Here is a 27316-nt window from a genome sequence, read left to right as displayed (position 1 = left end):
GAATACCTGGATCTGCGCTGATATTTTCCTGCTTTGGCCCATGTGATGATTATAGTTGGGGGGTGGGGGGGGAAGGCTACAATTTTCTTCTGAACATACCTGCTAAATCTGAAGGTTCAGAAATTTGCCCAGATGATAAATGGCCTAATCTGCATATTTTATGATTGTGCATTTCCTCATTTGCATAAATGACTACAAACCTCCAAATGAGCAGAACATAAACCCAAGAAGGGTGATGCATAGAATGAACTTTAGGATCCTAGAAATTGCCTTGGTCCTAGCTGGCTCTGGCATCTCCCCAGCTGATGTTCAGCTAACTCTGGCACCTGCTGGAGGCTCTGCCCCTGGTTGCTCTTTTTCCTGATCTGGATGAAAGTCTGTCTTTGGGTCGGTGACCATCAGCTGGTCATGCTCTGGTTGGGCTGATAGCCCCTAGCTGGGAATTCAGCTTTGATTGCCCCTTTACCCTTGTTTCCTGACTAGAGGGAAATGGAGGAGGCTCTAACTGCACCGGCCTGCTGCTCCCTGACTGGGGTGGAATCATAGAATCACAGAAATATAGGGATGGAAGGGACCTCGAGAGGTCATCTAGTCCAGTGAAAAGAGAGGCTTAAAAGAGGCCAAAATCTATAGCTATAGGAAATACTCTATCACTGGAAAACCATCCCTCTGCAATAGACATGGAATTATATAATAAAATAAAAAAACGGGAAAAGAATGATAAAAATACAAGATATAGCAAATCAGTATATCTGTGATAAGTGGGGACATTACTGTCAAATGTATATTGATGGCTCCAAAGGGGAAGCAACAGGTAGAGTGGGAACAGCTTTCTGTGTGCCTGCATTTGGACTCAAGAAAGCCATAGGGCTAACTAACTTTATCTCTGTCTTTATGGCTGAGCTAACACTAAGTTGGGCCTACCATCAGTTGCCTTCCTGTCTGATTCCTTATCAGGATTGCAGGCACTATACAATGGCTAGGGTGACCAGTAGAAAGTGTGAAAATTCGGGATTGGGGTAGGGGGTAATTGGCGCCTATATAAACAAAAAAGCCCCGAATATCGGGACTGTCCCTATAAAATCAGGACATCTGGTCACCCTACACAGAAATGATATACTTAATGAAATATGCTAACAAACAAATTGGTGCAATGTGATGTGACTAGTAATAGCAATGGATCCAGGCACATGTAGGGATTGCTGGCAATGCGTAGGCAAACAAAGAGGCAAAAAATGCTATTGAGCATGAACAAGTTGACCTAGAGATCCCACTGAGCAAATTGAATTTACACACTTAATCAAAAATGAGATAAGGAAGGAATGGCAGGAACTTGTGTCCATATGAAATGAAGGTGGGGGAAAGGTGGGAATCTGTGAAGTATGGCCAATAGTTGAAATGTTTACATAATCCAAGGACATGAGAGGAAGAGTGAAGTGGCTCAATTCAGAATTTTAGCAGGTCATTGTGGATTAAATAGTAATCTATTTCTAGCAAACTTAAGGATGGACTAGGTAAAATACGTAAGGTCTGAGAAAAAATAGATCATCTCCCATGGACCTGTAAAGACTGTACCAGTAAAAGGAGATATTTATACGGAAAACTCAGAAACCTTGGAGTAATAAAATTTTCTTTGCAACACCAGTACAGAATGCAAGGAAAATAGGGCCCAATTAAAAAAGCTATTCTCCAATTTTTAATCGTCCTGGGAAAGATGACAGACTTTTTCATAATCTGTTTATAAAATCCAGTGGATAGCAGTCATAGACTCAGGAAGTGAGCTTGCCATGCCACAGAACCAAAGGAGAAGGGGCCTGGCTGGGGCAGCTAGTGGAGAGAGGAGGCGGTGGCTGAGGATGGCTGGAGAGAGAAAGCTGGCTGGCAGGCAGTTGAGGAGGAGGCAGGGTGGAGGACTGCAGCTGGCCCCCAGCTGAAATGAGGCTGAACATTGAACCTGACAATGGGGGTCAGTGGGGAAAAAGAGAAAATTGTCTTGGATTATGAAGGAGAAAAAGCAAGGGATGAGGGATGGTCTCGGATCAGGAAAAATTAAAAAAAAATTAGATATACCAGGATTTGAAGAATAAGGAATTCATAGAAATTAAAGAAAAAAACAGGGTAAAAGTCAGCATGTTGTAATTGTCAGATCAGAGACAGAAGATGTGAAAACAGGGGAAGTTAACCCCCTGAGAATGGCAGAATGGATGAAGTGAAGTGTTGGTGTCATTCAAAGAGCTAAAAGAATTGCTGGGTGGCGATCTATTGATAGAGTGTAGGCATAAAGAGCAAGCTGAAAAACTTCTAAAAACTGCAACCTTAGGGAAAATGAAAGTTACTTCTCAATGGCCTAAATTCCTGATTGAAGTAAGAGGGGTTATGTATGAAATCTGAGGATAATATCTAAAAGAGTATAGGTGCAGATAAAGCATTGTTTGTTAAATGGCTACTTAGTAAGGGGAGGGGAGGGAAAGGCCATCTACGACTGTACATATAACACTTAAAGGTAGGATGCTTCCCAATAGGATCCAAATGGATTATCGATCTTTCTGCGTTAAACCATATATTCCCAGTCCCCGCACCTCTGGTGAGGTGCTTTAATTGTCAAAGATTTGGATGTATGGCAGCCATTTGTAAGGGAACAACGTGGTGCAGCAAATGTGGAGGAAATAACTCCCATGACAAGTGTGTAGAAGGAACAGAACCGAAATGCAGCACTTGCGAGGGAAAACCCAGTGCAGCAATAAAGGATGTGCAGTAGCAGAACAAGCCAGGGAATTACAAAAAATGAAACCTATTCACAAAGTATCTCATGCAGAGGCAATCAAAAGATACACACTGCAGAAAATAGAAAAAAATGCGCAAGTAAGCAAAGGTTTCAGAGTAGCAGCCGTGTTAGTCTGTATTTGCAAAAAAAAAAGGAGGACTAGTGGCACCTTAGAGACTAACCAATTTATTTGAGCATAAGCTTTTGTGAGCTACAGCTCACTTCATTGGATGCATTTGCAAGTAAGTAAAACAGATGTTCGGGGCAGCAGAACACATCTCTGACCAGGGAGGAGAATATGAGAGGAATGGGAGATGATGTATTGCTTGTAAGTAAAGAGAAGTTTATAGTGTTCATTATAGAAGTAATTAATTGCACCTTGCAGATGGAGAAAAAACCTCAAAGGTTTGAAATCACAGCAAATGCAGCAGAAAAATATGTAAAGAGAGACAACCTCTCAGTAGACTGCATTAACAGGATTTTGACTGAAGGCAATAAGATAGCTTAAATAACATGATCTTAATGATCCTTAGCTGGAATGTGCATGGTTTAATAGTGCATAGACCGGAATTTAAGAAAGCCATCTCTAAATTGGGGGAAAAAAGCCTAATGCAATATGTATGCAAGAAAGATGGATAATAAGTAAACTTGCATTCAATCTACGCGGGTATGATATACTCTGGAGGGATCAAGAGGCTACCAAAGGAGAGGAGGATTTAGCTACATCAAAATGGATACGCAGAAACTACGTTTTGAATAGAATGCTATTAAGATTCTTATGCAGAACAAAATCATTTATATACAGATATATAATTTTTATAATCCATGTAAAATTAGGTAATATGGAACTAGAAAAATTATGTAATGTCAAAAACTCTATGATAATTTGAAGAGACTTTAATAGTCATAATGTACTATGGTGAAGTAAGAAAACTGATTGAAATGGTAACTGTTTAGAACAATTTATTGATATACATAACTGTAATACTGAACACAGGAGCACCTACTAGATTTAATTGATTGGATGGATCCTCTTCTCTTTTGGATCTGGGAATTGCAACAAATAATATAAGCTAGTAAATGGGAAATTATCACCTCCTACACTTATTGGGTATCAAGGCTGAAGAAATGTCAAAAAACATGAAAAGAGTTTCGAACTGGAATTTTAAAAAGCTAATTGGGGCCCTTTCAAGATTAAGGATGATGAATATTTATGCAGTAGCTGTGCAATTGACAACCTAGGAGAATTCTATAACAACGTAATAAAAAGAATTACAGCAGCAGCTGATCAGGCCATCTACAAAACACCAAATTGCCACCGACTTAGAAATTCGGTTCCCTGGTGGAATTAGGATTGCAAATTAGCAATCAAGGAAAGTAATAAGGCATCCAAGCAAACAAACATATAGTGAATACTAAAGACTTAAAGAATTATAAAAGATGTAAGGTGGTAGTGCAAAGGATTATCAGACAGACCAAAAAAGAAAGTTGGAGAAATGTATGTTAACTGAACCAAGATTCAAGGTTTTCAGAAATATATAAGCAAATTCAGAGAATGACTGGAATTGGAAGTAAAAGTCTTAAACAATGAAGCAATGAAACTAAGGTCTCCAACTTAGGAAAGGCAGACATTTTAGGAAAAGAATTCCAAAAGGTCAGTAGTGGTATGAATCAAAGAAATAAGTTTTGTGAAAAAAATGGAGGTTTATTGAGGATTACTGTGAACTATTAAATGGCTGGAGAGAATATGCTGCTGATGTGTTAAACAAAAGTTTTAGTGTGCAGGAGCTTATTTTAGCCACTAGGAAAAGGAAAAATACAGCTTCAGATAAAGATAATATAAGGAAGGACAAGATTATGTCATGGAAGTAACGGATTCTATGACTTTTAGAGACCTTTGTGACATTTTCTGCTTCAGCCTAGGGCAGTGGGGCCACAGCTGTCAGCCTGTGAGCCAGAGCTTTCAGTCGCCATGGGCAGCGGGGGGACCCAGGGCTCCCAGCTGCTGTGGGCAGAGGGGAGACCTCAAAGCTCTCAGTCACTGCGAGTGTTGGGGCCCCTGGAGCTCCCAGCTGCCGTGGCTTGGGCTTAGGCTTCAGTTGTCTCATCAGTCCCCCCTCTCCATTATTTTTAGTAAAAGTCAGACAGGTCACAAGCTTCCGTGAATTTTTATTTATTGTCTGCAACCTGTGACTTTTACTAAAAATAACCGTGACAAAATCTTAACCCTGAATATAAGTAATGGAATGCGTCAACACTTGTCAGAAGGAAGTCTAAAGATTCTGTTGCAGTTATATAATGATATTCTGGCGAAAAGACAGTTGCCAGTAGAATGGAAACAAGCATTGGTAATACCAGTGAGGGAACCAGGCAAGGTACTTATAGGCCTATTACCCTCACAACGTATGTGGGGGAAATCATGGAAAAAATAAATGTAAGACTTGCAGAATACTTGGAGAAAAATGATTTTATAATTGAGGTACAAAGTGGCTTCAGAAGAGAAAGATGACCATATAGTCAGATTACAAACAGAGGTACAAAAAAGCATAAGGACAAAGAACTTCATGGTAAAAGTCTTCCTGGCCTCCTCTATAAACTAGCCAAAGCTGGAATAAAAAGGAGAATGTTTTGGTGGATAAGGGACTTTTTAAGTGATAGAATCATACAAGTCATAGAGGGAACATCAAAAATCTACAAGCTTACACATGGTTCAGAGTAGCAACCGTGTTAGTCTGTATCCGCAAAAAGAACAGGAGTACTAGTGGCACCTTAGAGACTAACAGATTTATTAGAGCATAAGCTTTCATGGGCTACTGTCCACTTCATCGGATGCATAGAATGAAACTTATAGTAAGAGATATATATATATACAAACAGAGAAGTGGGAAGTTGCCATACAAACTGTGAGAGGCTAATTAGTTAAGATGAGCTATTATCAATAGGAGAAAAAAACTTTTGTAGTGATAATCAAGATGGCCCATTTAGACAGTTGACAAGAAGGTGTGAGGATACTTAACTTAAGGAAATAGATTCAATATGTGAAATGACCCAGCCACTCCCAGTCTCTATTCAAATCCAAGTTAATGGTATCTAGTTTGCATATTAATTCAAGCTCAGCAGTTTCTCACTGGAGTCTGTTTTTGAAGCTTTTCTGTTGCAAAATTGCCACCCTTAAATCTTTTACTGAGTGGCCAGAGAGGTTGAAGTGTTCTCCTACCGGTTTTTGAATGTTATGATTCCTGATGTCAGATTTGTGTCCATTTATTCTTTTTTACGTAGAGACTGTCCGGTTTGGCCAATGTACATGGCAGAGGGGCATTGCTGGCAAATGATGGCATATATCACTTTGGTGGATGTGCAGGTGAACGAGCCCCTGATGGCATGCAGCTCTATGAGGGAGTATTATCAGCCCTACTTTTTTTCCATTATTATAAATCACCTCCCAGAAAGCGTGCAAACAGGAATAGGTATTTTCCCTTTTGCAGGTGGCTGTGCTATGTGGACTAAGCATAAAAGACTTCAAGTAGCTGTAGAAAGACAAATGAGGCACACCAGACAATTTCCAAGTGGGGAAATTATCGGGGATTTAAATTCTCTCTTGCAAAAACAAAGGGAATGCTTTTATCCAGGAAGGAAATTAAGGAAAAATTGGATTTATTTCTTTATGGTGAAAAAATTCAGATAGTTCAAAAGTTTATGTTCCTAGAAGTCATGTTTAATTTTAAAAAAATTAACTGGGAAAGTGACATAGATAATATCATATAAAACTTACTTAAAAATGTAGCTGAAAAAAACTGGAGTGCAGATAACAAGATACTGATGATAATGTATAGAGCATTGATAAGACCAGCTTTAGATTATGGATGCCAAGCTTTAGGTTCAGCCTCAGAAACAACTGTTCGAAACTTGGAACTGCTCTGCACCCAAGCTCTGCGATTGGCACATAGTGCAATGATGACAACACCAGGGTGTGTGCTGCAAGTAGCCACTGGAGAAGCAGCTATAAATCCAAGGATGAAGCTATTTAATCTAACCTTTTGGGCGAAACTAAAAGGGGAACCTGAAAATAGAAGAACATAACAGATTTATGAGGATTGCTGGGAGCTTAGGAGACAAAACTATATAGATTGCCACAGACTTCCTCATACTGTCCGTGTTAAAAAAAATGGATGGAGACATGTAAAGAAGAAAAATGGAGAGACCTAAACATTTTTAGTCATGAGAAATCAAATTACAGCTGAAAATTATTCCCGTGTTTGAGGATTTGGAATTGTATGGGGGGAAAAACTGAGAGAAGGAAAAAACTACACATTATGAATGAAATTCCTGAATCTATTTATGAAAAATGGGGCTATCTTTGCCAAGTCTCTACAGATGAATCAAAAGATGACAGCACAAGTAGGGGAGGAACAGCCTTCTGTGTCCCTAGTCTTGGAATGCAGAAATCTAAAATATTATTAAATTATGTGACCATTATGACAACTGAACTGATGGGGATAATGTTCGCACTAACATGGATAAGAGATGTACAACCGGCTGCAGCTGTAATTTTATCTGATTCCTTGTCAAGCATAATGACAATCAGAACAGGGACTTCAGAAAGCAGAAATGACGTAAGTGAAATATGTTCCTAACTACGGAATTAAGCAGGTATCTGTGTTACAATACCATGGATTCTATTGCATATTGGAATACCTGGAAGTGAGATGGCTGACAGCAGCAAAACATGCTCTAAAAAATGAGGGAGTGGATATTAAGATACCCTTAAGTAAACAGGGCTTTAAAAGTGTGGCCATGGAGGAGCTTGCAAAGGAATGGCAAGACCTATGGACTAAGGAAATGAAAGGATGAAGGTTCTATGACGGGTCAGCAACCTTTGGCACGTGGCCCATCAGGGTAATCCGCTGGTGGGCCGCAAGACATTTTGTTTACGTTGACTGTCCGCAGGCACGTCCCCCTGCAGCTCCCAGTGGCCGCGGTTCACTGTACCCGGCCAATGGAAGTCATGCCATTGGAAGTCAGGCATGTGCTACATTGGGGCCCATGAGAGAGCAGCTAAAACCAAGAGCCTCCTAACCATTGTGGGAGACTGCACCATTCTGCAGGGAATGTCCTAGTTTGAGCTGCTCTTCTCTCTGCTGCTGATGGGCTGGCAGCCTCATTGAAGAGCTTTCTGTCTGCATCCTACTGAAGGGTCCCTTCATTTGTACTTCAGGTGTTTGGTGATTCTGCAGAATGCAATGAAGTCCTTTTATATGGCTCTGAATAGATAGTCATTTCAAAACTGGTTGTTTTTGTTCAGTCAGAGCAATATTGGATTAAAAGTCTCTTTTTTAAAAAGTTTCACTATGAATATGGTATTCTTCCTCTCTTCCTGTCCTATCCATCAAGCAGTGTTGCTGTGCTAGGCCAGAGTGATCTTTTAATTATAATATATTGAGATCAGATGCAAAAAACTAAATAAAAGTAATATATTATTTAAGATACTAAAAGGTTTCACTGCTGTACACTCCAGAGCAGAATTTGTCTCACCATTAGAGGAATTTGCATTTCCCTTCTTCTACATATTGATACTAGCTAGCTAACTTCTTACACTATGAAGAAGATATGTAGAGGAGTCGTGTCAAAATCGGAGTTCTTTCAGATAGTTGCTTTTTGAAGCAAAAAGCATCATATGTGCCCTTAGTACTGGAAAGTAATTGTGCATTGGATAGGAAAATTGTTGAACCAGCGTGATGGAGTATAACTGCAAAGGGGAAAGTGTGTTATGTTGTTTCCTCTAAGGCAAAGGAAAGACTCTTAGGAGCTATTTGTTGTGCCACAGCATCGCTTCTGCTTGACCAACAAGTGCCAAAGAGAGAGATTCCTAGTCTGAGTCTAGACTTTTATAATATACACTTATATCTCCTGGATTTATGGCTCATGATTCAAAGACTGTGAATGCCATGGATCTCCTGTGATTGTCAGATGATTGCTATCTGTAGTTGTAAGAAAGAGCAACACGTGGCAAGTCATGCAGCTGTGTTATAATCATCTGCCTTGGGGGAATCAGAGAGACACTTTCTCTATCATTTTCCTTAAGGGTGGTGGGTAGATGTGATGTCACACTGTGACTTTAGCATTCTTTCTTGGCTTGTTCCTTGATACTTTCTTCTGTCAATTTTCTCGCTGAGCGTGCTAATTGTTATCCATCTGAGATCATGGGCCAGTGTAGTAGTAGCACAGTGTTCTCCCCAGTGCAGATCAGAGTTTGAGACAAAAAAAGAGAACGGAATCACAGCTTTTCACATTGAAAACCATTGGTCTCCTTTATTCTCATGCCTTACTATCAACGTGGGCAAGTAACTATGAAACAAGCACTGTATGCCTAGTTACATGTTGTTGTTTTTTCTTGAAGCATGACTCTATATAGTGATTGTCCCAAAGTGAATTGCTTTAGTATTTCTGCTGATGGTGGTGCAGAACCAAAATTTGTAACTATTTCTCATGGTAACCATATGGGGCATGGTATCTTGTGAGCATTACATTTACTGAGTAATTTGTCTTAGATCATTTCCAATACAGTAGTCCACAAACTATGGTCTGGGAAGCACTCAGTGATACACAGAGAACTGGTTGGTCACATGGAACTGGATCTATTTTTTGTTTCCAGCTTCTACCTTTGGCCAAACAGAGCATTAAAAGAAAGATCTGATAGGTTTGTAAGAACAGTTGGAAAAAAGGAGGAGGGGAAGACGAGGTCTGTGTGAGATAACCTCTCTATCAAGATGTTGGCCATACTATGAAAAAAAAAGTTTGAGAACCCTTGTCCTAATGCTTAGTCTTATAACCCTCCCACATCTCCAGGACTGCTGGGAAACAAACACTGTGCAATTAGGGCCTGATCCAAAGCCCACTGAAATCATTGGAAAGTTTCCTTTAACCTCACATACTGCTCAGAAATATAGAAAATATTAACAATGATAAGTCTGGGTATCCTTAAAGAACAAAACCAAAAAGCCCACCTTCAAAACAGCAGGGAAAATATTCTAATTTTCTCAGGATGAATTTCCCTCTCCATTTTCTATTGTGGACAAAACTAGAACTGTGCACGCACAACTGCTTTCTGTCAATGGCAGAAAATTACAAGACCAGTAAATGCAGTGGGTTTTGTATATTTTATATATTTAATACAGCAGGCTGACATGGTTTCCCAAAACTCTTTGCCAGAGCTCTGGCATACTGGCAAGTAAATGAACCAGACAAAGCTTTGAATGCACCCTTCACAATTAGGACCACACACAGTGAATTTAACAAAACAAAAACTAAACTTTTCACCTGGCTGATAAATCTAGAAGGGTGTATCAGGTGAGGCCTGTGTGGTCCAGGAAGGAAGGGGTTTAAGATTTTCTAAAATTCCCTCATCCTGTTTATCTGCTACCTCTACGTAAACTGCCACCCTTCGTGAGAGATTCAAAACTGCAGTGGCTTTTTTCAAACTATCTTTCTGATTATAAGGATTCAGCACCTAGCACAATGGGGTCCTGCTCCATGACTGGGGCTTCTCAGTGATACAGTAATACAAAAAAAGAATAATAATAATACTACACTTGGGAAACAGAAAAAGTATCATGTGACCTACTGTAAGTTACCAATTACAGTTTACACAGCTCAGGTTTTAAAGAGTGAGTATCAAATAGATGGCGAAAACTGTTCACTATTGAGCAATAGTCTTTATTTAAAAAACAAAACAAACAAAGAAATAACTCAACAAAAAATTATCAAGTAAATTCTAATAATGAGGAAATCACAACCTGCACATGGACATCCAGTGCCTAATCCTGCCATGCTTACAACTTCATGGACAGTACGTGTGGAGCACAAGTGTCTCAAGGGGCGTAAAGTTGGCAGTATTGGGCTCTCAGTCAGCAGACACAGGTTAAATCTACTGTTGACCTGTTTCAGCAAGGTACTATTGCATGTGCCTAACTTGGGACTACTTATGTGCTTTAAGTTAGGTATGTCTTTACCTTGCAGAATTTAGGGCTGAGGAAGTTAATCATGGCCAATTATTTGCTCAATGCTAGAACTGAGGAAGAGAGAATGTAATTGTCCAAATTGGAATTTAGATGAGTTACCAATAAGCATCAGGACATGATGGTTAACTGTGATTCGATACTAAAGTCCATTATCATCTTTCAGGAAGTTCTTGCAATGTTAAGCTGTTTCTTGAATTTTTTTTTTAATGGTCCGCGGTATTTTTTGAATCTTAAATCTAAAAAAATGAAAAGAAAAGTGATCACTTCCATTTGGCCTTGCAGTTCTATGGACAGAACTACCAAAATCTGCCATTGACATATTTCTTACATCTGTATTCACATCAGAATGAAGACTTGTCTAGAATAAAATTGATAAAATATAAGGCTGTATATTTAAGCAAATGATTTTCGCTGCAGCCCCTCCTTTCCTAACCGTTACTTTTTTCCTGCTTTCAGAGCTATTTCTCATGACTTTTGCGTCTATATAAGGTAGGTTTAATATAGATGTTTATGCTGTGCAGCAGGAAGCTAAACTTCCTAAATAAACATTAAAATAGAAGATGCATGCAGGGCTGCTAGAAAGATATAGGTAAGGCCAGGCTTCAAGAATTAATAATTCTTTGACATTAGAAATAAGGGGGAATATGCAATTCTTAAGTAGAAAAATATATGCCCATGAAAATATAAGAAAAGGAGTACTTGTGGCACCTTAGAGACTAACCAATTTATTTGAGCATAAGCTTTCGTGAGCTACAGCTCACTTCATCGGATGCATACTGTGGAAAGTGTAGAAGATCTTGTTATATACACACAAAGCATGAAAAAATACCTCCTCCCACCCCACTCTGCTGCTGGTAATAGCTTATCTAAAGTGACCACTCTCCTTACAATGTGTATGATAATCAAGGTGGGCCACTTCCAGCACAAATCCAGGGTTTAACAAGAACGTCTGGGGGTGGGGGGTGGAAAAAACAAGGGGAAATAGGTTACCTTGCATAATGACTTAGCCACTCCCAGTCTCTATTCAAGCCTAAGTTAATTGTATCCAATTTGCAAATGAATTCCAATTCAACAGTTTCTCGCTGGAGTCTGGATTTGAAGTTTTTTTGTTGTAATATAGCAACTTTCATGTCTGTAATCGCGTGACCAGAGAGATTGAAGTGTTCTCCGACTGGTTTATGAACGTTATAATTCTTGACATCTGATTTGTGTCCATTTATTCTTTTACGTAGAGACTGTCCAGTTTGACCAATGTACATGGCAGAGGGGCATTGCTGGCACATGATGGCATATATCACATTGGTGGATGTGCAGGTGAACGAGCCTCTGATAGTGTGGCTGATGTTATTAGGCCCTGGATTGGTGTCCCCTGAATAGATATGTGGGCACAGTTGGCAACGGGCTTTGTTGCAAGGATAGGTTCCTGGGTTAGTGGTTCTATTGTGTGGTATGTGGTTGCTGGTGCTATCAGAGGCTCGTTCACCTGCACATCCACCAGTGTGATATATGCCATCATGTGCCAGCAATGCCCCTCTGCCATGTACATTGGTCAAACTGGACAGTCTCTACGTAAAAGAATAAATGGACACAAATCAGATGTCAAGAATTATTCATAAACCAGTTGGAGAACACTTCAATCTCTCTGGTCACGCTTTTACAGACATGAAAGTTGCTATATTACAACAAAAAAACTTCAAATCCAGACTCCAGCGAGAAACTGTTGAATTGGAATTCATTTGCAAATTGGATACAATTAACTTAGGCTTGAATAGAGACTGGGAGTGCCTAAGTCATTATGCAAGGTAACCTATTTCCCCTTGTTTTTTCCTACCCTGCCCCCCCAGACGTTCTTGTTAAACCCTGGATTTGTGCTGGAACTGGCCCACCTTGATTATCATACACATTGTAAGGAGAGTGGTCACTTTAGATAAGCTATTACCAGCAGGAGAGTGGGTTTGTGTGTGTGTGCAGGGGGTGGGGTGGGGGTGTGTGTGAGAAAATCTGGATTTGTGCTGGAAATGGCCCAACTTGATTATCATACACATTGTAAGGAGAGTGATCACTTTAGATAAGCTATTACCAGCAGCAGAGTGGGGTGGGAGGAGGTATTTTTTCATGCTTTGTGTGTATATAAAAAGATCTTTTACACTTTCCACAGTATGCATCCGATGAAGTGAGCTGTAGCTCACGAAAGCTTATGCTCAAATAAATTGGTTAGTCTCTAAGGTGCCACAAGTACTCCTTTTCTTTTTCCAAATACAGACTAACACGGCTGTTACTCTGAAACATGAAAATATAGGATCTGAGTGAGTCCTGTTCCTCTTCTCTAACTTCCCTCTTGGCAAATCTACCAGCAGGACTGCTGCCCCACAGAAGTCACCCCTTTTATGGATTCTCACCTTTTGTTTTGTTTTGCATTCTCTCCCCATCTACTGCTCGAATAACCCAAAAAGTAAGCCCTACATAATGATAGGGAGGCAAGCAGCCTCAAGTCAGTAAGATGGCCAATGTTTAGTCATCCACTAAAACTCCACTGCAGTAGTTATTACATGTGCTAGTTTAAATGAGTTTGAGAACCAAGAGAACCTGAAATCCCACCTAACAAGTGTCTGGAAATCCTCAGATGTTTGTTAAGAAAAGCACCTCTGAGTAATGAAAGCTTCTTTGTGCGCTGGCAAGAGAAGCAGCAAATTGTGGAACTCACCATGTTGCCCTCATAAACAGAATGCAATGCGGAAAGATAGGGATGTGTCTGCCATAAAGGCAGACATTAGAGAATTTCCTGAAATGATATCAAGGAAATCTGAGACACACATTTTACAGGGAATTCATAACTGATGTAGAACTCATTGGCAGAGTGAATGAAATTCAGGCAGGCATAAATGAACATTTAGATATGCTAACTGATGTCAATACCAAGCTTTATGTGGGAGAGAGAAAGCAAATTGGTTGATTTGGAGATTAAAATGGATGGCTCGGGGAACAGGGACAGAAAAAGTATCAAGATTAAAAGGGTGTCATAAGGAATAGAAAAGGGAAACCATAGAAAAATATAGAACTCCCCAGGAAGGAAAAAGGAGCACCTGCACAAGTAGCGTCTGATTCAAAGTCCACTGAAGTCACTGGAAAGTCAATATGGCTGGGAAATAGAATTTGTCTCCCACAAAATGTCTTGAATTTATGGGAAAAAAGTTGTCCCAAATCAGGACAAAAAGTAATAAGTAAATAAATAAATAAAAAGTGTTGTGACAGGAAAATTCCCCCAAAATTCTGATTTGGTAGAACCTAAAAAAAAGATTTTGGCTTGCCCATCTCCCCGCGTTGCCTGACTCTGGCAGCCCAGCTCCATGTGTAGGTGGCTGCCTGACTGTCATTATTGTTGTCCTTGTCTGCATGGTAGTGCAGCTACATAATAATCGCAAGATCTGTCTTTGCTCATTTTAGGAAAGAGATGGGAGCTAAGCAGAATCACTGCAGTGCAAAACCAGACCAATATAAAAAAAATGCTGTGGCTTCCCACTGAAGTTTTTCTTTTTCCTTGAAAACTCAAGATTACACTATCAGAACTGTGGTGGAGCATAAAAAGTCCCTAGAAGAGCTGTGATTATGTTTCAGACATATGTTTTCAGCAAAGAGAACTGACATGAGAAGATCTCCATCAGTGCAGCAGCAGGTCAAGCCCAAGAGGACCCATAAACAGAACACAAGAGAATTTCGAGAGAGGAGTCGTGGGGAGGAATAGGATAAGGATAATCAGGAGAGAGAAGATAGAATCATAGAATCATAGAATATCAGGGTTGGAAGGGACCCCAGAAGGTCATCTAGTCCAACCCCCTGCTCAAAGCAGGACCAAGTCCCAGTTAAATCATCCCAGCCAGGGCTTTGTCAAGCCTGACCTTAAAAACCTGTAAGGAAGGAGATTCTACCACCTCCCTAGGTAACGCATTCCAGTGTTTCACCACCCTCTTAGTGAAAAAGTTTTTCCTAATATCCAATCTAAACCTCCCCCATTGCAACTTGAGACCATTACTCCTCGTTCTGTCATCTGCTACCATTGAGAACAGTCTAGAGCCATCCTCTTTGGAACCCCCTTTCAGGTAGTTGAAAGCAGCTATCAAATCCCCCCTCGTTCTTCTCTTCTGCAGACTAAACAATCCCAGCTCCCTCAGCCTCTCCTCATAAGTCATGTGCTCTAGACCCCTAATCATTTTTGTTGCCCTTCGCTGGACTCTTTCCAATTTATCCACATCCTTCTTGTAGTGTGGGGCCCAAAACTGGACACAGTACTCCAGATGAGGCCTCACCAGTGTCGAATAGAGGGGAACGATCACGTCCCTCGATCTGCTCGCTATGCCCCTACTTATACATCCCAAAATGCCATTGGCCTTCTTGGCAACAAGGGCACACTGCTGACTCATATCCAGCTTCTCGTCCACTGTCACCCCTAGGTCCTTTTCCGCAGAACTGCTGCCTAGCCATTCGGTCCCTAGTCTGTAGCGGCGCATTGGATTCTTCCATCCTAAGTGCAGGACCCTGCACTTATCCTTATTGAACCTCATCAGATTTCTTTTGGCCCAATCCTCCAATTTGTCTAGGTCCTTCTGTATCCTATCCCTCCCCTCCAGCGTATCTACCACTCCTCCCAGTTTAGTATCATCCGCAAATTTGCTGAGAGTGCAATCCACACCATCCTCCAGATCATTTATGAAGATATTGAACAAAACCGGCCCCAGGACCGACCCCTGGGGCACTCCACTTGACACCGGCTGCCAACTAGACATGGAGCCATTGATCACTACCCGTTGAGCCCGACAATCTAGCCAGCTTTCTACCCACCTTATAGTGCATTCATCCAGCCCATACTTCCTTAACTTGCTGACAAGAATGCTGTGGGAGACCGTGTCAAAAGCTTTGCTAAAGTCAAGAAACAATACATCCACTGCTTTCCCTTCATCCACAGAACCAGTAATCTCATCATAAAAGGCGATTAGATTAGTCAGGCATGACCTTCCCTTGGTGAATCCATGCTGACTGTTCCTGATCACTTTCCTCTCCTCTAAGTGCTTCAGGATTGATTCTTTGAGGACCTGCTCCATGATTTTTCCAGGGACTGAGGTGAGGCTGACTGGCCTGTAGTTCCCAGGATCCTCCTTCTTCCCTTTTTTAAAGATGGGCACTACATTAGCCTTTTTCCAGTCATCCGGGACTTCCCCCGTTCGCCACGAGTTTTCAAAGATAATGGCCAAGGGCTCTGCAATCACAGCTGCCAATTCCTTCAGCACTCTCGGATGCAATTCGTCTGGCCCCATGGACTTGTGCACGTCCAGCTTTTCTAAATAGTCCCTAATCACCTCTATCTCTACAGAGGGCTGGCCATCTCTTCCCCATTTTGTGATGCCCAGCACAGCAGTCTGGGAGCTGACCTTGTTAGTGAAAACAGAGGCAAAAAAAGCATTGAGTACATTAGCTTTTTCCACATCCTCTGTCACTAGGTTGCCTCCCTCATTCAGTAAGGGGCCCACACTTTCCTTGGCTTTCTTCTTGTTGCCAACATACCTGAAGAAACCCTTCTTGTTACTCTTGACATCTCTTGCTAGCTGCAGCTCCAGGTGCGATTTGGCCCTCCTGGTATCTTTCCTACATGCCCGAGCAATATTTTTATACTCTTCCCTGGTCATATGTCCAACCTTCCACTTCTTGTAAGCTTCTTTTTTATGTTTAAGATCCGCTAGGATTTCACCATTAAGCCAAGCTGGTCGCCTGCCATATTTACTATTCTTTCGACTCATCGGGATGGTTTGTCCCTGTAACCTCAACAGGGATTCCTTGAAATACAGCCAGCTCTCCTGGACTCCCTTCCCCTTCATGTTAGTCCCCCAGGGGATCCTGGCCATCTGTTCCCTGAGGGAGTCAAAGTCTGCTTTCCTGAAGTCCAGGGTCCGTATCCTGCTGCTTACCTTTCTTCCCTGCGTCAGGATCCTGAACTCAACCAACTCATGGTCACTGCCTCCCAGATTCCCATCCACTTTTGCTTCCCCCACTAATTCTACCTGGTTTGTGAGCAGCAGGTCAAGAAAAGCGCCCCCCCTAGTTGGCTCCCCTAGCACTTGCACCAGGAAATTGTCCCCTACGCTTTCCAAAAACTTCCTGGATTGTCTATGCACCGCTGTATTGCTCTCCCAGCAGATATCAGGAAAATTAAAGTCACCCATGAGAATCAGGGCATGCGATCTAGTAGCTTCCGTGAGTTGCCGGAAGAAAGCCTCATCCACCTCATCCCCCTGGTCCGGTGGTCTATAGCAGACTCCGACCACTACATCACTCTTGTTGCACACACTTCTAAACTTAATCCAGAGACACTCAGGTTTTTCCACAGTTTCGTACCGGAGCTCTGAGCAGTCATACTGCTCCCTTACATACAGTGCTACTCCCCCACCTTTTCTGCCCTGCCTGTCCTTCCTGAACAGTTTATAACCATCCATGACTGTACTCCAGTCATGTGAGTTATCCCACCAAGTCTCTGTTATTCCAATCACGTCATAGTTCCTTGACATCACCAGGACCTCCAGTTCTCCCTGCTTGTTTCCAAGGCTTTGTGCATTTGTATATAAGCACTTGAGATAACCTGTTGATCGCCCCTCATTCCCAGTATGAGGCAGGAGCCCTCCCCTCACAGACATTCCTGCCTGTGCTTCCTCCCGGTATCCCGCTTTCCCACTTACCTCAGGGCTTTGGTCTCCTTCCCCCGGTGAACTGTCTGAGGAGCTAATCAAAGAGATTAAAGGTTTCAAAGACACTCAGTTCTGAAGATTCCCAGGTTTGCTTATTAGAAACTTGTTAGTGCATGGGTACCTTGCTATCTAGAGTAAAAACTATGGGGATTCTAAAATCAATATAGTAAGGTGTATCCACTATTAGCTGAATAGCATTAGGATGGATGAGGGAAGCCACTATAGCAGGGTGGAATATAATATTTTTAATGTCTGTACATTGAAATTGATTGTCCTTGCACCATGGATGGACCTATAGTTTATTCCCATTTTTGATACCGTAGAATGGTAGTTAAATAACTTACAGATAAAGGTATTTGGTGTTACTGTCTTCATTTAATTAGTTCTACTGTAGGACATAAAATAATTCTGTTGAAAAATATTTAATATGGTTTTATCATTAATGTTAGGACTCAGGTAACAAAAAAAGTTGGAGTAGCTGGGGAAGCCTTTAGTTACATCTGTTGTGACTCGTCAGGAATAGCACCAATGGAGAATGAAAGGGAATGTCACGTGGATCCCAGTCTGGCTACAATAGCCGTAGGAAGTGGATGGGTGGTAACTCCACATGACAGAGAGAGATGCGTCCTTTATGAAAGATTGGAATGGCCACTGGAGGATGGAATTTAGAGGGGAGAGGAGATAGGGATTTCAAAGAGTGCAGATCAGTCACCATAAAACTGACACTAAAGATATTTGCTATGAAGTGGTAATTGTGTAATTGGATTAGCACTAAAGGGAAGAATAGGAATGACAATTTACTGCTTGACCAGATGGGTTGACAAAACGTGCTCTAGATAAACGCCCGTCATTGTTTTACTTTAAATGTTACAAACTCAAATTATCTGAGCGAGTGAAGAATATTTACATTTGAACTTGAGCAAATGCATCCAGAAATTACTTTTTTTTTAAAGAAAGAAAAGAACAGAAACTTGTTATAAAAATGAGCGTGGTTTAAAAAAGAATGTTACAGGTTTAGTAAAATTGAAAAAAGGAGAATGGCTATCTTCACGTATACATTGTTACAATTTGAGCAGAAACCTGACAAGTCTCATTTAGAATAGTGACTCTGAGGAAGAGAAAGGATGGTCTTGTGGTTAATGAATGGGTCTGAAACTCAGGGGGTCTTGATTCACCACCCTGTTCTATCTTGTGACCTTGGACAAGTCACTTAATCTTTTGCCTGAGTTCCCTATCTCTGTATCCTTAATCTAACCTTTTGTCTGTCTTGGCTACTTAGAGGGCCACACCCTGTCTTAATATATGTTACAAGAAGCTACAAGCCAAAAATTAGCCAACAAGCAACTCACAAGCCAATTAAGCCAAAAACAAGCCCAATTTCTGTGGTTTTTTTGTGGGTTTGGCATGTCTGATTTACAGTACCATCAGCTAAATTTTTGTTCCTTCATCTTGAAGCTTATAGGATCCATCAGTTAGCTGTAAGTTTTTCTGGGTTACTGATAAATCTTCACAGATACTTTTCAGAACACCAGAGTAAATTTCCTCAGTTTGGCAAACTTCTTTTCAGATGATAGCATTGTAGTACAAGCTAGACGTTAAAAATTTCAATGTAGAATTTAGCCAGGATCAGGAAAGGAAGTAAATGAAGAACTGTGTAGACAAGCATAGGGACTGCTGGCCATACATGTACTTCCTTTTTATAAACATATCATCTTGGGATAAGGTCTTACAGCAGTTAGTTAATGAGAGCAGGTCAAGACAACTTGGTGATAAAAAACTGACTAATCGTTTTTGTTGGAGTCAACCATAGCATTTGGATTGTATAGCAGTGGCACTCAACCATAGCAACTCAATGCATATTGCTTGCATTGGTGGACCTGCATCAGTGCACAAATTGTGGGAAAACGTCAGAAAATCCCCAGCATAGACCAGGCCTTTGGGGCTCACGCTAAAATATGGGTAGAAGGGGGAGGTGCTGCGAGGGGGAAATTGAGAACCAATGGAGCAAGGAAATCAGAAATCCGTTTGTTCTTCTTCATATCTGAAGGTTCCCCCTTTTTGATATGGAAAAGAAGCAGTGGAATACAGGAATAGCACCCATATAAGAAGGAAATGATTTGCATTTTTGTTGTAAAAAAAAACAAACAAGTTTTTAAAAACTTAGAATATGATGATGATTTTTAATAAAATCAGTTTTCTTTACATGCAGGACTCCATTTTGTGACTTTCCAGCTCTCAATATCTTTGACCTAAAGGAAAATTCCACCTTTTTCTTAATCTTAAGATTCCTCAGCTTGAACCAAACATAAGGACACTGGCTTTTTTATTTAAGCTCACGTTGAAGCTAATAAAAAATGTATAAAGTTTACTTTTATGCCTGGCAGAGCAGTTGCCACCTTATATTTCCCAAACTTTTGGGAGGCAGAATAGAGGTTCCCAAACTTTTTTTGCTGTGCCCCTCTTCAGAGAGTCATGTCCCAGCCATGCTCAACTCTGAGTCCCTGGCCCACGGGAGCACAAGAAGACCCTTACTGAGAGAGACAGGGGCTAGAGAGCAAGCCCATCCAGGCCCAGTGAGGCGCGGAGGTCCTGGGGGTAGTGGGGGAAGGAGGAGAAGAGGGCTTCTGTGTCCTGTGGTGTTGGGCTTGGGTCCAAGGATTGAAAGTGAGCCTACCCTGTACTCACCCCAGGCAGCGGTGGCTCCTGTCCCACAGGGCTGGGCCCTCTCCACTCAAGGCATTGTGATCTTGTGCATGAGGTTGCAGTGCTGCTCAGGTATGGCCCGGCCACCCTTCCATCATCATGACAGAGGGGAAGTGAGAAGGGTGGCCGGGCCAAACCTGAGTAGCACTGCGAACCTGTGTGCCAGTCTTTTTTCTTTTCTTTTCTTTTTTTTTTTTTCAGTTTATTTTGTTTTTTAACATGGGGCTCAACCTAGCACCTGTCAGGTCCTCAAGCCCCCCAGGATAAATTTGCTGCAACTCCTCCAGTTTGGAAAACCTCGGGGGTAGAAAGCAATCTGTCTGTTGTCTGAACTGCTACCTGCAGTGTTCTAGCCATACTCTTTACTTCCCAGCTGTTCACATCCCACACAATTAACAGCCCCATCACGATAGAAGCATTTATCCCTGCTCCATTCCTTCACTGGCTTCTGGTGTTCAAGTTTCAAGCAGCAAGGAGACAAAGACATAGCAAATAGGAGAAAAATAGCAGCAGCAGCAGCTTAAATGGAAGGATGTAGCTGGTATCCACAGGAAATTCAGAAATGAAATCTCCCCATGACATTTTGAAACCACTTCTGCCAAACTTGAAAGGTTATGTATAAGTGGAAATCTTACCCTCCAAAAATGAATGGAAGTTAAACCTCAGTTACAAATGCTCTAAGTTATTCAGTAACAGTATGCTAATGGTTGAAAGCTGCTATTGTTGAGTCGTAAGTGAAAAAAGCATATAAATCATGGATTTGACATCCTGTTAATTTATAACAATATTTCCTGTCAATGCAAGCACTTACTATAATTGGATCTTACTTAGTGGATAGATGTTTAATTGACTGCTCAGATACCGAAAAATACTGGTATGAAAATGTCAGCCTAAGTGCTGTTTCCAGGAAGCGAGCTGATGTTCAGTGCACCCGGAAGTAGTCCTTGACGCTCTGTGTCACTTCTGGATGTAGCCACAATACAGTGATAGTACCACCTGGATCCAGAGTCAGGGCTGAACAAGGGAAAGCAAGAAAAGGAGAATAAGCAAAATTCCTTATCAGTGGTGGTGGTGGGGTTTCTTCACCCTCAGAACAGACTGAGTGCCACATACATAGAGAGAGAGAGCACGTGAGGACTGTGACGAAGACTGTGAAGGAAGAAAATAGAAAGGGGTGAGGAGGAGCACAGGAGGCATTAGAAAAGACAGAGCTTTCTTAAAGGCCCAGAAGCAGGAGGATAAAATATTAAAACATTTGTAAAGGAACAAAAATTATTTCTCAAAACAGTGGAGATATTAGCATATAATGCTTCAAAATACTGATAAATCGTAGTGGCCAAAATGGATAGGTCATTTAGAGCAGTTTTGTGATGAAAAAGAACTTGTCAGTAAAAATGGTGGGACCGAGTAAGTTGCCTCATCTATTCCACAGGAGACGAAGCAAACAACAAACTGATGACATTGGGCCTAACTATAGCTCAGGAGAATAGGTATGAAACAGTCAAGAAACTGTTTTATGTATATTTTACTGCGGAACTTGAGCAGCCCCAGTAATATATCAAAGGGGAACCTGGGACATAAATTTTGATTCAATGAGGTTCAACAAAAAAGCTCAGAAAGAAACATAAAGAAGAAAACCTAAACAACTAAGAAGACTTTGAGGGAAAGCAACAATGGAGGGACATAAAAGGTCAGGCCCTCAGTGGTGACTGAGATGTGCCTGGTGCAGCTAAGGGAGGGGCTGATGTTATAAGACCTTTTGTGATCCCTCCAAGCCTGGGTGTTTTGTGTGCCAGTATGGTCTAATTGAGGGATGAACTAAGCTGTGCCAGCTAACAACCCCCTGGGCCATTACCATGGCCAGGATGCAAGGACACCAGAGCCATATTATTTTTGTAGTAGTAGTGAAGATTTATATTATGCCCAAAGGCCTTCCTGTAGCCATATGACTTTTAAGGGCCCAGGACCAAGGCTTGTGTTAGTAAAAGATTAAATACAAGAGGTTCAGATCACCTTAGTTGGCTCAAAGCTATTCATATCTTCATTAAAATAGTTGTTGAAAATGTTGTTCTTAACAGATAAAATGGTGAGAAGAAAAAACATTCTGATGCAGAATGAGAATGCTTATGTGGTACAGAAGCATTGCTTGACCACTAGTAGGCTAAAATTAGGTTGAAGAGGAAATCATAAAGTCACTCATGCACGGCTTGCACCAAATAATGAGATGCTTTATATCGGTGTTTAGTAATCCAGGAATATCTGACTAGGCTATAGGGTATATTTTCTTCTTGATCTATGCATGGTAATTGAATCTAACATTCACGGGAGTTTCATGATCACAGGTAGAATACACCTTTTGTTTTTACCTTTTGCTAAGGGCTAGCTGTGCATATATTTGACCCTTTCCCATATGTATTTTTGAGCATGAGAGTATAAGGAACTTTTGCTCACTTGTGTCTCTCATAAACAACAGGCATGCAAAGGGGAGCAGACTGCATCATAAAGGGATTTAGCAGGATCACTGAGTCAGAATGCCTCCCCCATTTCCCTCTGAGTCAATGCAATTCTGCACCATCGCTTACTTTGGTTTGTGCCTAAGGGTATGTCTACACTACGAAATTAGGTCGAATTTATAGACGTCGGTTTTTTAGAAATCGGTTTTATATATTCGTGTGTGTGTGTCCCCACAGAAAATGCTCTAAGTGCATTAACTCGCCGGAGTGCTTCCACAGTACCGAGGCCAGCGTCGACTTCTGGAGTGTTGCACTGTGGGTAGCTATCCCACAGTTCCCGCAGCCTCCGCTGCCCATTGGAATTCTGGGTTGAGATCCCAATGCCTGATGGGGCTAAAACATTGTTGTGGGTGGTTCTGGGTGCATGTCGTCAGGCCCCCCTTCCCTCCCTCCCTCCATGAAAGAAAGGGCAGACAATCGTTTTGCGCCTTTTTGCCTGGGTTACCCGTGCAGAGGCCATACCACGGCAAGTATGGAGCCCGCTCAGCTCACCGTCACTGTATGTCTCCTGGGTGCTGGCAGACGTGGTACTGCATTGCTACACAGCAGCAGCAACCCTTTGCCTTATGGCAGCAGACGGTACAATAGGACTGGTAGCCGTCATCGTCATGTCCGAGGTGCTCCTGGTCGCCTGTGTGAGGTCGATCAGGAGCGCCTGGGCAGACATGGGCGCAGGGACTAAATTTGGAGTGACTTGATCAAGTCATTCTCTTTAGTCCTGCAGTCAGTCCTATTGAACCATCTTATGGTGAGCAGGCAGGTGATATGGATGGCTAGCAGTCCTCTTGTACCATCTTCTGCCGGGCAGGCAAGAGATGAGGATGGCTAGCAGTCCTATTGTACCATCTTCTGCTGAGCAGCCATGAGATGTGGCTGGCATGCAGTCCTTCTGCACCGTCTGCTGCCAGCCAAAGATGTAAAAGATAGATGGAGTGGATCAAAACAAGAAATAGACCAGATTTGTTTTGTACTCATTTGCAACCCCCCCTTATGCCCCCCGTCTAGGGGACTCATTCCTCTAGGTCACACTGCAGTCACTCACAGAGAAGGTGCAGCGAGGTAAATCTAGCCATGTATCAATCAGAGGCCAGACTAACCTCCTTGTTCCAATAAGAACAATAACTTAGGTGCACCATTTCTTATTGGAACCCTCCGTGAAGTCCTGCCTGAAATACTCCTTGATGTAAAGCCACCCCCTTTGTTGATTTTAACTCCCTGTAAGCCAACCCTGTAAGCCATGTCGTCAGTCGCCCCTCCCTGCGTCAGAGCAACGGCAGACAATCGTGCATCTGAGTTGAGAGTGCTGTCCAGAGCAGTCACAACGGAGCACTCTGGGATAGCTCCCGGAGGCCAATACCGTCGAATTGTGTCCACAGTACCCCAAATTCGACCCGGCAAGGCCGATTTAAGCGCTAATCCACTTGTCGGGGTGGAGTAAGGAAATCGATTTTAAGAGCCCTTTAAGTCGAAATAAAGGGCTTCATCATGTGGACGGGTGCAGGTTTACATCGATTTAACACTGCTAAATTCGACCTAAAGTCCTAGTGTAGACCAGGGCTAAGAGGTACAGTCTAGCTCAGAGTGAGACCAGCCCTAAGTAAAGCCAGCAGAATGAGCACAGGACTAGAAAATGGAGGTGCTGTGAATATTGAGTAAAATTTTGAGTATTTGCTCTGTGGCCATTTTGAAAAGCTCTTTTTTAAAAGTTGCACAAATGATTTGCTGATCAATTTCTGAACAGCAAATGAATGAATAAAAGCAAGATCTGTTCATGATTATTTTGTGAACATTAAGGGGAATTTATTTTGTTGATAAAGTATTGATAATCCAGTCAGAGCACAGAAACAATTCCATGTGACTTCAGAAACCAATCACATGGTATGAACAGTGAATGCCCAGAGCAACCAGTTTACACAATTGTTTGTGAAACAATTACAAATACCAACCAAAACTGTAAAATTAATGATGTGATTGAATAATGCAGATACAGGGGGAAAGGCTGAACACATCCACTAGAGTTATTCAGAACAAATAATTGGATAAAGGGCATTTAGTTCTATGTGTGAAATTACCACTGCAATTAATGGGAGATCTGTGATGTAAAAGACGATATTTCTAAATGTGTTTTCCTGATGGTAGACAACAACAATAATAAATAATACCTAGTAGCACTTACATAGGGCTTTTCATCCGTAGATCTCAAAGCACTTTACAAAGGTCATATTGTTATCCGCATTCTACATTTGTGATATTTGTTAAGAATTGATTATTTTATCAGTTTTAGGAGGTATAGACTGAACTCGTGTAGATCTTAGTTTCTCTAAAGCAGCTAAATAACTTTTTTTTGTATTCACTGATTGTGGTTACATATTTATTTACAAAGTAGAGATTTTAAAAGATAACTTACTACAATGAACATATACGCTCATGACTTCCCATTAAGGGGAGCACTCAATTTATTGGAGAGAATGCATTATAAAACAGTGCATTTGTAATTTTCAAAATTCCCAAGTCAATCTGACTCTGCAGTGTATAAATGTGATTGCAGACAGAACTCAATTATAAGAATATGACAAAGGTCTTAAGCATTAATTTGATGGTTACAAAAACGCATCGATTGTATCTATTTTGAAAAAGGTTTGTGCATTCTGTGCACTTACTACCTAAAATCACTTGCCTGCAATTTTATGAAAACCTAGCACATTTTAAGTATAACCACAAATAAACCTCCACTCCAATATCAAAATGTTTGTCAGATAGTCCCTGGTTTTTGTACTTGTTCTTGTTCAGTAGGCATTACAACACTGTTTCCTTTCTGAAAACCATACTCAGTTTTATTTGCTCAACATTTCCAGCCACTCAACTGTGAATACATTTTGATTCCTGGACTCTGGTTTAGGCTGTCTGTACGTACACATTTGGGGAGGTACTGGACATACTTAGTGGGACAAATTCAGACCTGGTGTAAGCAAGCATAACTCCATTTGCTCTATTTACTGGAGATGCACCTGCTTCCACCAGGTGTTAATTTGGCCCCTTGGTTTTAATACTGGAATATGCCATAGGCGTTATATCAGTGGTGGTTTAGCATGTTTTTCAGTGACAGATGCTGTATTTACTGACAGGTACTGAATTGTATCTACCTTTATTTCACAGTAGATCTGTGATTTCAGCCACTTGCATGTGAAAATCTAGAGAGGAATTCACCCCCCTTTGCAGTGGGTCAGTATAAGGCATAAGCACCACTTTACAATTCCCACGTAGGCCTCAAAGTGGGGCTCAGGGGATCAGTTCTCTTCTCCATGTACAGGAACTCCTCACTTAACGTTGTAGTTATGTTCCTGAAAAATGCAACTTTAAATGAAACGATGTTAAGTGAATCCAATTTCCCCATAAGAATTAATGTAAATGGGGGTCGGTTAGGTTCCAGGGAATTTTTTTTTTTTTGCCAGACAAAAGGCATTATTCACAATTTAAACAATTGTAAACAATCAATTTAATACTACAATCATTGCTGAGTATGAAGCTTGGTTGAGGTGGTAGAGTCAGAGCGTGGAAGAGGGTGGATTGTCCAGCTGCTCCTCTTGCTGAACTTTCTGAACTTGAAAAAACACATCTAGAGATTGTTGTTTTGTTTTCCTTTTTTTTTTCTTGGTAAATTTCTTTATAGCAAGTCATTAGATGACCAACTGCCCTAATCACTTTGAAGCTGTGTTCCCTGTTAGGATCGTCATCACTCAGGATTTGCAAGCCAGCTTCAATTATTTGGAAAGCTTCAGAAAGACGTTTGGCAGTCAAATTTCGATGGGTTGGTTCTTCTTATACTTCTTGGCCCTCTTCTGCCATTGCTCTCGTCACCTCTGGTTGCATCAGATCTTCATTGGTTAGCTCTTCTCCGTGTGATTGCAGAAGTTGTGTAACATCGGCTTCTTCCACCTCATCAAAACCTGCTTTCTTGGCCAAGCCGAGGATATCTTTCTTCATAGCGGGGACAACATCTTTAAATCCTACAAGTCACTGGAGACAATGAGGCAGGCAAGGAGGCTGAAGGTGCTGTAGGCTAGGCTGTAGGCTAGGAGAAGCACATTGTGCAGCAGCAGCTGGGCACCAGGGGTGGGGGGCTCAACCCTTAGCCCACCCACTCCACCCCCTCCCCCAAACCCCCACTCTTGACCCGCCTCTTCTCCACCTCCACCTTATCCCCCTTTACTTCGCAGGCTGCTTCCTTGCTCCTCTCTCTCCTCCCTCCCTCCTGAATGCTGCAAGCCAGCTGATTGCCATGGGCAGGGGAGGGAGGGGGAGCCTGCTTGCCGAGTCCTCGCTCCTACCCCCTCCCTCCTAGGAGGCAGGGGAGGGAGGGGGAGCCTGCTCACCGAGTCCTTGCTCCTTCCCCCTCCCTCCTGCCTCCTAAACGTGGCAAGCCAGCTGATTGCTGCTGGCAGGAGGCGTGGGGGAGGAGGGGAAAGGCGCTGATCCGCGGCATTTGCCGGGGTGGGGGACGCTGTGCGGAGGGTGGGAGCATAGGGAGGCTGCCTGCTGTGGAGAAAGCAGGCAGCCAAACAACATAAGAGTGGAGCATTGCTCAAC

General features: G+C 41.8%; 1 protein-coding gene across 3 annotated transcripts in view; it reads left to right on the top strand.

Moving 5' to 3' along the window:
* The window catches only part of THEMIS (thymocyte selection associated), a 122301-nt gene that overhangs the window by 37843 nt on the left and 57142 nt on the right, over positions 1-27316 (top strand). The window lies entirely within an intron of this gene.

This window comes from Chelonia mydas, chromosome 3 (genome assembly GCF_015237465.2).
Source record: "Chelonia mydas isolate rCheMyd1 chromosome 3, rCheMyd1.pri.v2, whole genome shotgun sequence".
In the NCBI taxonomy this organism is placed as follows: domain Eukaryota; kingdom Metazoa; phylum Chordata; order Testudines; family Cheloniidae; genus Chelonia; species Chelonia mydas.
The sequence above is the reverse complement of the archived record's forward strand: the minus strand, read 5'-3'. Positions and strand labels throughout refer to the sequence as shown.